General features: G+C 43.3%; 1 protein-coding gene and 1 pseudogene across 1 annotated transcript in view; one reads left to right on the top strand and one right to left on the bottom strand.

Moving 5' to 3' along the window:
* snrkb (SNF related kinase b) overlaps nt 1–14,528 on the top strand; it is a 124,966-nt gene that overhangs the window by 63,752 nt on the left and 46,686 nt on the right. The gene's annotated exons all lie outside the window — the stretch shown is intronic.
* Nucleotides 11–13,965, bottom strand: LOC148147361 (uncharacterized; annotated as a pseudogene).

The following is a 14,528-nucleotide window of genomic DNA, read 5'->3' as shown; positions in this document are numbered from 1 at the left end:
AGCTGAGACATCAGGAGTGTCTGATTATCAGATAGAACCCCATTATGCTTTGGTGAAAAGACCTTACGAGGTGGTCTTTTCCCACTGTGCCTTAACAGCAGTTGTCCCAAGCTTTAGTGCGTCCCCCCACACGTAGTCCTAGATCTTGGAATGCGCCAGTCTGCAACACTCAGCTGGGATCAACTCTTACACCTGGAAGACCAGTAAGTTTCAGGCAGACCAACGAGCACCTTTCACCAAGTTGATGGTCCTCCAAGCACAGTTGATGTTTGTTGCGGTGTGCATCCCTCGGAACAGACCATAGAGCGCAGAGTCCCATGTCATGGAGCTGCTCGGGACTAACTTCGACAAACACCACTGCATTCTTTTCCAGACTTCCTTTGCATAGGCATATTCCAGAAGGAGGTGTTTGTCAGTCTCCTCCCCTCCACAGCCACTTTGAGTGTTGCATAAGGTGACGCAGAGAGTCCGGGATTGTATGAAGGACCTCGGGTAGTGCCCTTCTCACCATCAGCCAAGCAATGTATTCGTGTTTGTAGGAGAGTTCTGGTGCTGAGGCATTCTGCCAAATGACCTTGATAGTTTACTCTGAACCACATGACAGGATCTGCCCTCTCCTTTTCCTGAAGGGTCTTGAGGATGCTATGTGCTGACCACTTTCTGTTGGACTTGTGGTCAAAGTTGTTTTCCTTCACACATTTCTCCACGAGGGTCAGGTGATATGGGACTTGGAGTGTTCCGCGGCAACAAGGCCATTCCCATCCTTCGTAACACCGGGGACAGGTAGAACCTCATTACGTAGTGACACTTGGTGTTTGCATACCGAGGGTCGACGCACAGCTTGATGCAGCTGCACACAAAGGTGGCCATCAGGGTGAAGGTAGCATTGGGTATGTTCTTCCCTCTTTTGTCTAGTTCTTCATACATAATGTCCCTTCAGACTTGGTCCTCCTTCAACCTCCAAAGGAAGTGAAAAATGGCTGGTGACTGGAGCAGCGCAGTTTCGTGCATTAGGCCAGATCCATGCCACATACAACAACATGGAGAGTACTTCAGACCCAATGACCAGGTTTTTCCCCACAGTGGAAGCGACCAGTGCTCCTAACTGCCTAGTCTCTACCTCACTTTTGTGACGTGGTCCTCCCATGTTTTGGTGCATGTCCCTCCAAACCAAATACCCAGTACGTGAATTTTTTTATTTCAAAAATATACTTTATTCATAAAATATTTTGATGGTCTGTACAATTGGTCATGGCATACATACACAAACATTCCATTTCTTTGCATACAGAGATCAGAATTTATCATTTTTATATATAGGTCTGTACGTTTGTCAATCATATATTCATATATTTAGCTGAGGCATCAGCGGACCCCACATGATTGGGTGGGCCCCCTGTTCTTCTTAGGCAGGCAGATGTTACACAGTGGTCTTTCCCCACCGCGCCTTGGCAGCTGCCCCAAGCTTCAGTGCGTCCCTCAACACATAGTCCTGGACCTTGGACTGTGCCAGTCTGCAACACTCAGTCGGGGTCAACTCCTTCAGCTGGAAGATCAGCAGGTTTCCGACCGCCCAGAGAGCGTCCTTCACCGAGTTGATGATCCTCCAGGCACAGTTGATGTTCGTCTCGGTGTGCGACCCGGGGAACAGACCATAGAGCACGGAGTCCCGCGTCACAGCGCTGCTCGGGACGAACCTCGACAAACACCACTGCATTCCTCTCCAGACTTCTTCTGCGTAGGCACATTCCAGAAGGAGGTGTGTGACAGTCTCGTCCCCCCCGCAGCCGCTGCAGTATGGCTGAGAGTCCGGGCGTGCATAAAGGATCTCACAGGCAGAGCCCTTCTCACCACCAGCCAAGCCATGTCTTGGTGCTTGTTGGAAAGTTCTGGCGATGAGGCATTCTGCCAAATGGCTTTGACAGTCTGCTCAGGGAACCGCTCGATAGGATCCGCCCTCTCCTTTTCCCAAAGGGTCTCAAGGACACTACGTGCTGACCACTTCCTGATGGACGTGTGGTTAAAGGTGTTTTTCTTCATAAACTTCTCCACGAGGGACAGGTGATACGGAACGGTCCAACTCCTCGGGGCGTTCCATGGCAGTGAGGCCAGACCCATCCTTCGCAACACCAGGGACCGGTAGAACCTCAGTACGTCGTGACACTTGGTGTTTGCGTACTAGGGATCCACGCACAGCTTGATGCAGCCACACACAAAGGTGGCCATCAGGGTGAGGGTGGCATTGGGTGTGTTTTTTCCTCAGTTGCCCAGATCTTTATACATTGAGTCCCTCCGGACCCAGTCCATCTTTGATCTCCATGTAAATTGGAAGATGGCCCGGGTGACTACAGCGGCACAGGTTCTGGGAATAGGCCAGACCTGTCCCACGTTTCACAGCAATGACACTGCCTCACACCTGATGACCAGGTTTTTTCCTGCGATGGAGAGCGACCATAGCTTTCATCTGCCCAGTTTCTGCCTCACTTTGCTGATACGCTCCTCCCAAGACTTGGCACACGCCCCAGCCCCCCCCGATCCAAACACCCAGCACCTTCAGGTGGTCGGTCCTGACGGTGAAGGGGATCGAGGATTGGTCGGCCCAGTTCCCAAAGAGCATGGCCTCGCTTTTGCCTTGGTTTACCTTGACCCTGAGGCCCGTTCGAACTGGTCACGTGCACGTGAGTCTGTGCACGGACAGCGGATCCGAGCAGAAAACGGCGACGTCATCCATGTACAGGGAGGCCTTAACCTGCAGGCCCCCACTGCCAGGAATAGTCACCCCTCTTAGGCTCACATCCTTCCTGATGGACTAGGCAAATGGCTCTATGCAGCACACAAACAAGGCAGGAGAGAGGGGGCAGCCCTGCCTGACTCCAGATCTGACTGGGAAGCTATCTGATTCCCACCCATTGATTGAGACTGCACTGACAATTTTGGAGTAGAGCAGTCTGATCCAATTGCAGATTCCCTCCCCAAAGCCCATTTTGGAGAGAACATCTCTCATATACCTGTGTGATATCCTGTCAAAGGCTTTCTCCTGGTCCAACCCTCTGTCCTGCATGTAGGCGATCATATCCCTGAGGAGTGCGAGACTCTCGGCGATCTTCCTGCCTAGTACAGCACAGGGTTGGTCAGGGTGAATCACTGACCCCAGAGCAGACCTGACCCGGTTGGCGATTACCTTTGACAAAATCTTGTAATCCGCATTCATCAGTGAGATTGGTCTCCAATTTCTGAGTTCCTCCCTCTCCCTCTATACCCAGTACGTGAGTAGTAAACTCAAGATGGATGTCAAGTCGGTTTCTCTGATTTTTGGCTGTGCAGCACATCTGAGTGTCTGAAAAACCAGCCCACTTTATTATAGACATGACTTACCAAAGGAAACATGAGATTTTTAAAAAATTGTTAATTGACAACATTTCTACACTATAAACAGGCCAAAGGTTTGTACAGACCAAATAAATTGTACAGACAAATAATCTCCTCAATTTTACTGCAGTATTTAAAGTTGACTATTGAAGCTAATTGGTGAATCCATGGAGAATGGATGCTGCTGATTCTGGGCTTAGTGCTAGTTTTTTACTTCTCATATACACCCATGGTCTGTGCTGATTGACTCTATGGTATAAGAGATATTTTTAAAAATCTCTTATTTGCATAGGAAGCCTTTTGCTGCTCTTTATGACAACTAAGCTCATTGGAATCAGGCTTAACTGTGTATAACTGATTGGTGGCTGATGCAAGGTACTGATTGGATTTAAAATTGTTCACTGAGCTCTCCTGTTTGATGTATTTGCTTCTGAGATATGCTTTAGTAGACAGCAGCACCAACCTAGCTGCTGAGCAATTTGGGTTACTACATGTTTACAAGAGAAGTGGGAGAGTGGAAGTGGAAGATGGGGTCTGATCCCTAATGCATGGAGCTAATATAAATTATTCAGAAAGAATGCTTGTACATGGGAAACCAGAATAAAATCTTCACAAATCTGTTGCGATGTGTGTTATGAAACAATTTCAGGCTGAAGTCATTTATGTCCAAGAGTTCAGTGCACAAGCATCAATAGATAAACAACTTTGTATTATTCACTCATGTGATGTGTGTTGCTGGCTAGTCCAGTAGTTATTGCCTATCCCAAATTGCCCTGAGGGCAGTTAAGAGTCAACCACATTACCCCCTCAAAGACCTTCAGTCTAGCCTGTCCCTTTATAGCTGTACTTCCTGGGATATGTGGAAGGTTTTGTGTATGTGTGAGACTCTATGTGTGTTTTTAGGTTCAGTTATGGTTCTTCTTCAACGTATCCCGACAGCAGAGTCAGTGATATTCAACCTACTTTACTGATCCACGATCTAAATGGAAGGACTGGTTTCTCAGACTGGTTGCTTGTGACTAGATTAGAATAGCTTTCACATTGTCAGTGATTTCAGAAACCCCAGGAGTAAAGCCCTTCCCCCCCACTTCAAGTGTTGAGGGGTTGTGGGATTCAGGGAGGGGCTGAATTGTAAGGTAGCAACATCTTGTAAGTTAGTAACATCTTCTGTTTCCAGTCCAACACGAGAGTGGCAACTAACTCTCTGCTGATCAAGTAGGTATATGAAAGCTAATAATGTTGTACAGTGATCCAGCAGCATAGCAGAGATTTGCCATCAGCAGATTTACTGTATTGATGTGATCTAGGCAGGAGAAGTACTCTGTTGCTTTAATCACATGACTCCGTGGGTCACAATGTAAAATAACAGTACTTTTCAGTTAGCTAGCCAGTAAGACTTCCTAAATTAACTTAAATGCCTTATCCAAAATATGTTTCAAATGGTCTATCTATTTCTTAATAAATACAATTATTATCAAAACAAAACTTATTCAGTAAAAGTGCAATAATTAGTTAACATACGCACACAGCAACATAGAAGTGTAAATGCTTATTCCTATAAATATCCACAAAATACACACACAAACACATGTTCTCCTCAAACAAACAGGAACGTATTGATTTCTCTGCAGCAATTGGTTTTCTGAGAGAAAGAAAATGGCCAACAGTTATTCTTGAAGGCAAAAGGATAACTCATTGGACGTTCTGAATTCTGCTGTCATGTCCTTTCATGTGGTCATTGCTAATCGTATCCTTGAAGTCTTGCAGACTCAGTTTGTTGAGGAAATACAATCTTCAGATGTTCTTTGATCACTCTCTTTCAAAAGTACAAAAAAGTTTCAACCCTGAACTGTGCAGGAAGTTTAATTCTCAGAAAAGAGAGAAATCAGCAGGGCAGCTTGTCTCCAGCAAACTTTCCTCCAACCCTGAATGTGCTCAGCAGGCTTTCCTTTGACTTGGATTGTCCTCAGCAGACTTTTCTCTAACTGACTGAACCAAATAAAACAAGAAGCTCTCCAAGCCAAATAGCATTTCATACAGCCCAGCAGCAGGCTGTACAGCAAAGCCAGCAGTTCTGACCAGGCATGTGATTTCTAGGAAACCTGGTTTCTAAAAAAAAAAACTCTACTGTCCGCAGTGAACATTCAATGACCTTGAAGCTCTCCAGGTATGTCCACCAAACTTAAAATAAATTCCTTTCCCAACAGGGTAACAGGAAACTGAGAGTAGTAGTAGAAGGGAGCTTCTCAAAATGCAGACCTGTGACCAGCGGTGCCCCACAGGGATACGTGCTGTGATGTACGTAAATGATTTGGAGGAAGGTGTAGGTTGCTCCATTAGCAAGTTTGTAGATGACGCTAAGATTGCAGATAGTGAAGGGGACTGTAAGAGAATACAGCAGAATATAGATAGATTGGAGTGTTGGGCAGAGAAATGGCAGATGGAGTTCAATAGAGATGGAAACAAATGCAATGTGATGCATTTTGGACGATGCAATTCCAGAGCGAACTATTACAGTAAAGGAAAGATCCTTGGGAAATTTGATGTACAGAGAGATCTGGGTGTTCAAGTCCATTGTTCTCTGAAGGTGGCAACACAGGTCAGTAGAGTGTCAAGAAGACATATGGCATACTTTCCTTCATTGGATGGGTTATTGAGTACAAGAGTTGGCAAGTCATCTTACAATTGTATAAGACAACTGCCACATTTGGAATACTGCAGTCGCCACATTACCAAAAGGATGTGGATGCTTTGGAGAGAGTGCAGAGAAGTTCACCAGAATGTTGCCTGGTATGGAGAGTGCTAGCTATGAGGAGAGGTTGAGTAGATTAGGATTATTTTCATTGGAGAGAAGGCGTTTGAGGGGGACCTGATTTGAGGCCTACAAAATCATGAGAGGTGTAGACGGAGTGGATAGCGAGAAACATTTTCACAGAGTGAAGGACTCAATTACTAGGGGTCATGAGTTCAAAGTGAGAAGAGATATATGTGGGAAGTTCTTTACGCTGAGGGTGGTGGGTGCCTGGAATGCGTTGCTAGCAGAGGTGGTAGAGGTGGGAATGATAGCATCATTTAAGACGTATCTGGACAGATACATGAATGGGCAGGGAGCAAAGGGATACAGATCCTGAGAAAATAGGTGACAGGTTTAGATAGAGGATCTGGATCAGCGCAGGCTTGGAGGGCCAAAGAGTCTGTTCCTGTGTTGTAATGTTCTTTGTTCTTGAACTCTGTTCCACCCCCAAAAACCAACTTGAATAAAGCTAGGTATGCAATCCTGGAAGTAACTAAGTTCAACTGTTCTCGTGGGGAAGTTTAGTTGGAGGAAGAAAGGGAGAATATAATGTTACATTCTTTGTACTCAGGTACATTACAAAATTGGATGTGGGGCAAACCATTTGTCATGAGCCCCTAGTGTAGAAGTCCATGGGCAGTTTTCAAAAAGAAACAGTTCTTTCTTTAAAAAGAGTGTTGTTCAACTGAGTTTCTGAACTACTGAACAATGTGTACTGCACATAAATATGGAAAGAAGGAAATCAGTTGCAATACAGGTAAGAGGAATGCAGTACCAAAGCCAAAGTCTTGGAATGTGTCCATGAATTCTTTTAAGGTTGAGCATGAGATTTTAATGAAAATACATAAAAGTAAAGGGTGAAAAATTAGTAAATGGAAATAAATACCTGATATTCACCTTTCCTCCCTCCACCCCCCACCCCTCCACAGTCTGTGTGAATTAGCCTCAATATATTGTTCCTTTTCATTTCTGTGGTAAACTGTGACATACTTGCCAAAGTGGCTACTATTTGGAGTCTGTATATATGTGTGTGTGTGTGTACATGCACCATCTGTTTCCTATTTAGGCAGCCTTTTAGTTTCTGAGTACTGAAAACGAGAGCGGATTATGTGAATGGAAACCAAACTCCTTTTTGTGATATTTATCTAGCTGCATCATACTCTCATTCCAGCAGAGGGTGGGGGGAGGAATGGGGATTGAGGCTAGATAGCCCAGTCACACGCAAGGCTTCGTGAGATAAGTGAATAGCTGGCAGATGTCTTGGCGCCGTGAGGCAGGATGACAGACGTATGGCAGGAAGAAGCAGGAAACCAGACCTGTTAAGTACTTTGGATTAAAATGCAAAAGGGTCCCCGGTCTTGGTCAAAACAATCTCAGTTCCCAGGGTAATACGCTGTGATTAACTTTACTTGTATCGATCATTGCAGTGGGAAGATGGGGTCTGTGGCCAGGTATGAACCATTCAATCTTTTTCAAGTTTGGTTGTGGGAATTTTTATTTTCCATCCAATAAACCCCTAAGTGAACTATGTTAAGTTTTACACTGTGATCTAATAGCTGCAGTGTGTTTTCCAACTAAATTTGAAATGAAGTGTATTGTCCATTTTAATGTGGAGCATCCTGCATGCTTTGCTTCAATCAATGACTGGCTCTCGTGGAATTTAGCATTTACTTAAATAAGCTTTGAGCAACTGATCTAACCTCATCCTTTAGTTTGGTTTAAATTGCTAGAGATCATGGCAGCTAGAAAACCAATCAAAGGAAGAAGAAAACACTTGGATTTATGATGTTTGTGAACATTCTAGAACAGCGAAATTGTCCATAGTGTTCACGGATGTGTAGGTTAGGTGTATTAAATGTAGAATAATATGGTAGGGGAATGGGTCTCGGTGGGTTTCTCTTTTGGAGGGTAGTTGTGGACTTGTTGGGCCAAATTGCCTGTTTCCTCACTAGGGATTCCATGATTCTATGATAAATCCTGAAATGATTTATAATCAATGAAGTATGTTTATTGAAGTGTAGTCATCAATGTAAAATAGGAAAACACATCAGTCAATTTGCATACAGCAGGCTCCCACAAACAGCAATATCATAATGAGCAGATAATCTATTTTAGCATTGCTCTTGGAAGGCTAAATATTGGCCAAGATACTGGGGATAACTCCATTAGTGCCATTTTATGTTTACATCTGCTAGAGAAAACAGTCTGGACGTCCAGCTTAGTGTCGCACTTGAAAAATACCATCTGCAAATCGTGCAGCACTCCTTTAATGTGACTGAGCCCACAGCCTCTGCCTCAGCCTCAGTGTGTGTTCCCATTGAGACACAATTAACAGCTAACATACCCTCAGCCATTTGATTTGATTTATTACTGTCACGTGTACTGAGGTATGGTGAAAAATGGTGTCTTATGTGCTTTACAGGCAGATTGTACTGTACGAGTGCATCAGAGTAACAGAGTGCAAGACACGATGTTAGAGCTGCTGAAAAGCTGCAGAAAGAGAGATCAACATTAACTTTAAAGAGGTCCATTCAAAACTTTGCTAACAGTGGGGAAGAAGTTGTTCTTGCCACTGTTAGTACGTGTATACAAACATTTATGTCTACCTTCCAACGGAAGAGGGTGGAAGAGAGAATATCCAGGATGGGAGAAGTCTTTGATTATGTTGGCTGCTTTCCTGAGGCAGAGGGAAGTATAGATGGCGTCAATGGATGGGAGGTTGGTTTGTCTAATGGACTGGGCTGTATTCACAACTCTTTGTAGTTTCTTTTAGTCTTGGGAAGAGCAGTTGCTATAGCTGTGATACATCCAGATAGGGACAGATGAGTCATTGATTCAGGGTTTATCTAAAAGGGGGACAAATCATTTTAAAAGAAGTTGAATTGATGTTTACTGTATATACAATATGGCTGAGTATTGCAGTGAATTCTCACCTGGATGTTAAGTTGAGATGGTAGATCATTTGCCCGTTTTGCTCACAAAGAAAAGTGTGCCAGTACAACACACAATAAAGAGGGCTAATGAAATGCTAACCTCTAGAGCGAGAGGAATTGAACATAAAAGGAAGGATGTAATGCTTTAGTTACACAGGTGGGACCACATCTCAAATACTGTGTGTGGTGTCTCTATTTAAGTGAAGATGTAAATGCATTGGATGAGGTTTATGAGATTGATATCTGAAATGAGGATGTTGTCTTCGAGGACGGTTGGACAGGTTTAGACTTGTTTCCATTGGAATTCAGAAGAGTGAGGCCTGACCTATTCTGAATCAAATTGTGCACCGGAATCTAATGTTATCTGCTAAATGTGGCATTTGAAACACAAACAAATCTGTTGTGATCTTATTGAGTGGCTGAATAGGCTTGAGGGGCTGAAATACTTACTTCGGCTCCTGATATGTATCTTCGCATCTATAGAAAACTGCTGCTGTTATTACTATTTGTTTCTAAATCTGAAACGAAGAACTGGTAGTTCGTCTTGGCTTTTAAGGAGGACACCTACAGCTTTGAAGTACTGAGAGTACAGTGAAAGAAGACTAGTGAAGCCAAATCTCAAAACCTTGCTCTTATGGTTCTGTTATGAGCAACAGTCACTTGGCGATCTGGGGGGAGTGGAGGTTGGTATCTAGTGGAAGGATGGATGGGTTGAGGGACAATAGGAAGATAAAAATGTTAAAACTCATTAGTCTGCCTCCAGTTCATGTGATTCTGATTCTCTGCAAGGCAGAGGAGGGACTGGCAGGCAGCCAGTTGGCTTTTGGATGTCACTGCAATCAGTTTTAACTGGAGTTTTAATTCTAATGCATGGAGATCTTGGCAGGAGAAAGTAAGTATCTTCTTCAAGCATTGCTTGTGGGCCAAGAGGAGCAGGATCATTCATCCTGTCCCAACACGCTCATCACCACCTGAACTCAATCCCACAATTCGACTGATCCCGAACCACTGTGATGTCTGACCCTCCCTGGCAACATCCAAAATGTTTCCCACTCTTCTTCCACCACAATCCACCCACCCAAATGACAATCTGATTATATAGTGGTCAGCGAATAATGACTGTTGTCTTTTCTCTCAGATTTTATTTATTTATTTAATTAAATTCAAATTTCACAGTTGCTGTGCTGGGATTTGGCCCTGTTTCAGGATCATTTGGTCATCCCTCAGGATTACTAGTCCAGTAACATAAAGGATTACAGAGGCGTAAGAATTGATATTCATTGAGTCAAATGATGAAGAGTAATGGTCATGAAGCTGGACCCAGCCCGTTTGAGACAGCGAATGCTAACCCATTATGATATGATGGATTGGCACTGCTCTTTTGCTTAACAGTGGCGAGTCATCACTCAAACACTGGCACAAAGCAGCTACTTTAAAATATTGAAAATTCAGGAAAAAAGTCACTTTATTGTTTGACTTCAGATGGTTTACTCAGTAAAATTTCCACACACACGGCTTTTTATTGCAGATCTGCATAACCGAGTTGTTGAATGTTTTCCAAGCTACATAGGTCAGTTCAAAGTGAGAAACGCAGAGGAGGGAACTTCCTGGATGTTTCAAGAGGAAGTTCCTTTAGTACTGGCTTGGGATGTAATTTTAATGTTTAAAGTAATTACAGCATCGGAGCTATATATTAAATATATAAATGCATTGCAAAGGAAAAGAAAGTACTTTCTTCCCCCATCATTATAAGGCAACAAATTAGTTGATAACCATAATGGGAACCACTAAAGATTGCTAAGGTTCTGGATTTCATTTCTATTTCTGATCCATGGTTTATTCTAGTCTGGCACCTGGAGAATGGTTGTTACTATTTCTGGAAGTGAGGGCAGAGAGAAACTTCATTCATGAGTAACGTTAACATCAAACCTCCCACTTAACAATCCTGTAGGACTTTGGGAAACATTTAGGAGTCTCAATTTAGTACCTTCTCAATGTGCTTTACATGATTAAAATTAGCTTTCCCTTAGATCATGCAATTCCTAACAACAGACCTCCATTTCTGTTGCTGAAAATTTGTCACCTGGGGAAAATTTGTATCCCCATTTACTATTATAACCTCTCATCAACATTTCCCACTCAGTTTTGCTTTCTCAAGCATCATTTTATTTTTAACCATTCATTTCTGGGATATAGGTGTTGCTGACAATACCATTCCATTCCTAATTGTCCTTGAGAAGGTTGGTTCTTGCATACAACCAAGTGGCTTTAAGGACATTCTCTTAAGGGTCAACCTCAATGCTATAAGCCTGGAGTCACTTGCAGACCAGACCAGGTAAAGGTGACAACTTGCCTTCACTTGAAGAACAGCAGTGATACCAATTTTTGTATTCATCCATTATTTTTATGATTGCTGTGACTGGGTCTAGTTTATTATTGCAGGCTTACTAACTAATTAAACTTAAACTTGCTGGCTCCCATTGTGTAATATGATGACAGTGGCAGCTTTAGCCATTAGGTGGCTTTGCAAAACAAGTTTTGAAGTCTGCTTTCTAAATTAATCAATCATCATTCTCTTTATTGAAAATCAAATAATCTCGAAAAGCCCACAGACAATGCCCGTGCAATTTATAGGAATATGTTTAACACAATAATTTTTTAAAAAGCAGGAGCAGGCCATTTGAATCTTTGAGCCTGATCCATTGCTTAATCAAATCATGGACCTCTAACTTCACACACAACCCCTTATCCATTAACCCTCATTGCATCTAAAAAACCTATCGACCTCTGTTTAGAATTTACTCAAAAACTGGCATCCTCAGCTCACTGGAGTAGAGGATTCCAAAGACACACAAGCCACTGTGTGAAGAAATTTCCCCTCATCTTAATCCTGAGACAGTAAGCTTGTGTCCAAGACACTCCAGCCAGGAAAGAATTCCTCAACATCTAGTCTGTTGAGTCCTGTAAGAATTTTATGTGTCAGTGAGACCTTTTTCGTTCTTCCAAATTCCAGGAAATGTTGAGCCCAGTCTATTCTCCTCAGAACAATGTGGTCAGCCCATTGACCAGTTTTGTGAACTTTCATTGTACTGCCTGGAGGGGAAATACATATGCACCCTTTAGGTAGGGTGATGAAAACTGGACATGGTCCTCTTGCCAAGTTTCTATGTAATTGTAGTAAGACATTCCCTTGCACTCCAATCCCTTTGTAATGCAAACTATTGTGCTTGCTGTGGTTTAATTGTAAGATTTTTGTTACATGGACAAGAATGCCCATGTTCCTCTGAATGCAAACATTTCTCAGTCTCTCACAATAATGTTCTGTTTTTTAAAACTTCCCCTACAGTGGATAATTTTGCAGTTTATTCTACCTGCCATGTTCTTGCCCACTGCGCTCTCAACTTGGCAACAACTCTTTGGCATTTTGATATGTGGCCACTGAATGTCACTAGCGCAATTGGGAATCATGAAATAATGTATTTGTTTGTTAAAGTAACTCCCTCTCATTTTCCTCCTACCTCGTTTAGGCAAAAGTGAGGACTGCAGATGTTAGAGATTAGAGTCAAGAGTGTGGTGCTGGAAAAGCACAGCAGGTCAGGCAGGATCTGAGGAGCAGGAGAGTCGATATTTCAGACAAAAGCCCTTATCTTCAATGGCCAGTGGTGTTTTTTGCTTTTTGGGAAACAGAAGGGAAGTTATTCGCTGCAGTATTTCTCGCCTCTGACCTGCTCTGGTACCCACCATATTTATATGCCAAGTCCAGTTAAGTTTCTGGGCAAGGGTAAACCCCAGGGTGTTGATTGTTGATGGGGATTCAGAACAGTTGAATACCAAGGGACGATCTCTTGTTGGAGATGGCCATTGCCTGGTACTTAGAACTGTTACTTGTCACTTGTCAGCCCAAACTTGAGATTTTCCAGGTCTTGCTGTGTTTGTACATCAACATTTGAGGAGTCATGAATGGTGCTGACCATTGTGGAATTGCAGTAAATCTCTCTCCCTTTGATGGTAGAAAGGTCACTGATGTGCTGAAGACGATTGGGTATAGGATACTACCCTGAGAAGATGTCCTGACACCGATATGATTGACCTCCGACAACTGTGACCACCCTTCTATGAGACAAGTGTGACTTCAACCAGCAGAGGGTTCTCTTCCTGATTCACATTGATTCCAGTTTTGTGTCATTCCTTGATGCCATTTTTGGTCAAATACTGCCTTACTCTCACCTCACCTCTTTTGTCCATGGTTAGTTAAATTTAATTCAGCTCTTTTGAGGCAGTACTGCAGAGCTTAGACTGTTAGTTATATGTTTGTTCGACCATGTCTATCATGTACATTGCTTCCACTGTTTGCAAATAGTCCTGTGTTGTAGCTTTATCAGATTGAAATCTCATTTCTATGCCTAGTGCTGCCTCTGGCAAGTCGTGGTGCACTCTTCCTTAAACCAGGGTTGATCTCTGGTTTGATGATATTGGCAGATTTAGGGGTCCAAAGTGGCAATGGAACCCAAAGTGAGAGTCATTGACAAGCTGATTCCTTTGCAAGTGCTGCTTGGTAATACTGTTGACAAATCCTTTCATCACTTTGCTGATGGGGTGCTAATTGTCCTACTGTTTGTGCACAGGACATACCTGGGAAATTTCCCACATGACTCAATAGAATCAAGTGTTGAAGCTGTATGGAAGCAGTTGAATGCAAGCTTCAGTCATGTCTTTTACACAGATGTGTTGGCCTCCCCCAGCATCGATAATGGGGATATTTGTGGAGCCAACTCACCTCACGAGTCGATTAATTGTTCACCTTGATTCATAACTGGTTGAGGCAGTACTGCAGAGCTTAGACTGTTGGTCATATGTTTGCTCGGCCATGTCTATCATGTACATTGCTTCCACTATTTGCAAATAGTCCTGTGTTGTAGCTTTATCGGATTGAAATCTCATTTCTATGCCTAGTGCTGCCTCTGGCAAGTCCTGGTGCACTCTTCCTTAAACCAGGGTTAGAACATAGAACATAGAACAATACAGCACAGAACAGGCCCTTCGGCCCACGATGTTGTGCCGAACATTTGTCCTAGCTTAAGCACCCATCCACGTACCTATCCAATTGCCGCTTAAAGGTCACCAAAGATTCTGACTCTCCCACTCCCACAGGCAGCGCATTCCATGCCCCCACCACTCTCTGGGTAAAGAACCCACCCCTGACATCTCCCCTATACCTTCCACCCTTCACCTTAAATTTATGTCCCCTTGTAACACTCTGTTGTACCCGGGGAAAAAGTTTCTGACTGTCTACTCTATCTATTCCTCTGATCATCTTATAAACATCTATCAAGTCACCCCTCATCCTTCGCCGTTCCAATGAGAAAAGGCCTAGCACTCTCAACCTATCCTCGTACGACTTATTCTCCATTCCAGGCAACATCCTGGTAAAT

This window comes from Chiloscyllium plagiosum, unplaced genomic scaffold (assembly GCF_037043375.1).
Source record: "Chiloscyllium plagiosum isolate Xiang-an unplaced genomic scaffold, Cpla_swu_hap1 HiC_scaffold_17, whole genome shotgun sequence".
Lineage (NCBI taxonomy): Eukaryota > Metazoa > Chordata > Chondrichthyes > Orectolobiformes > Hemiscylliidae > Chiloscyllium > Chiloscyllium plagiosum.
Note: the sequence above shows the minus strand (reverse complement) of the source record. Positions and strands in the feature narration are given on the sequence as shown.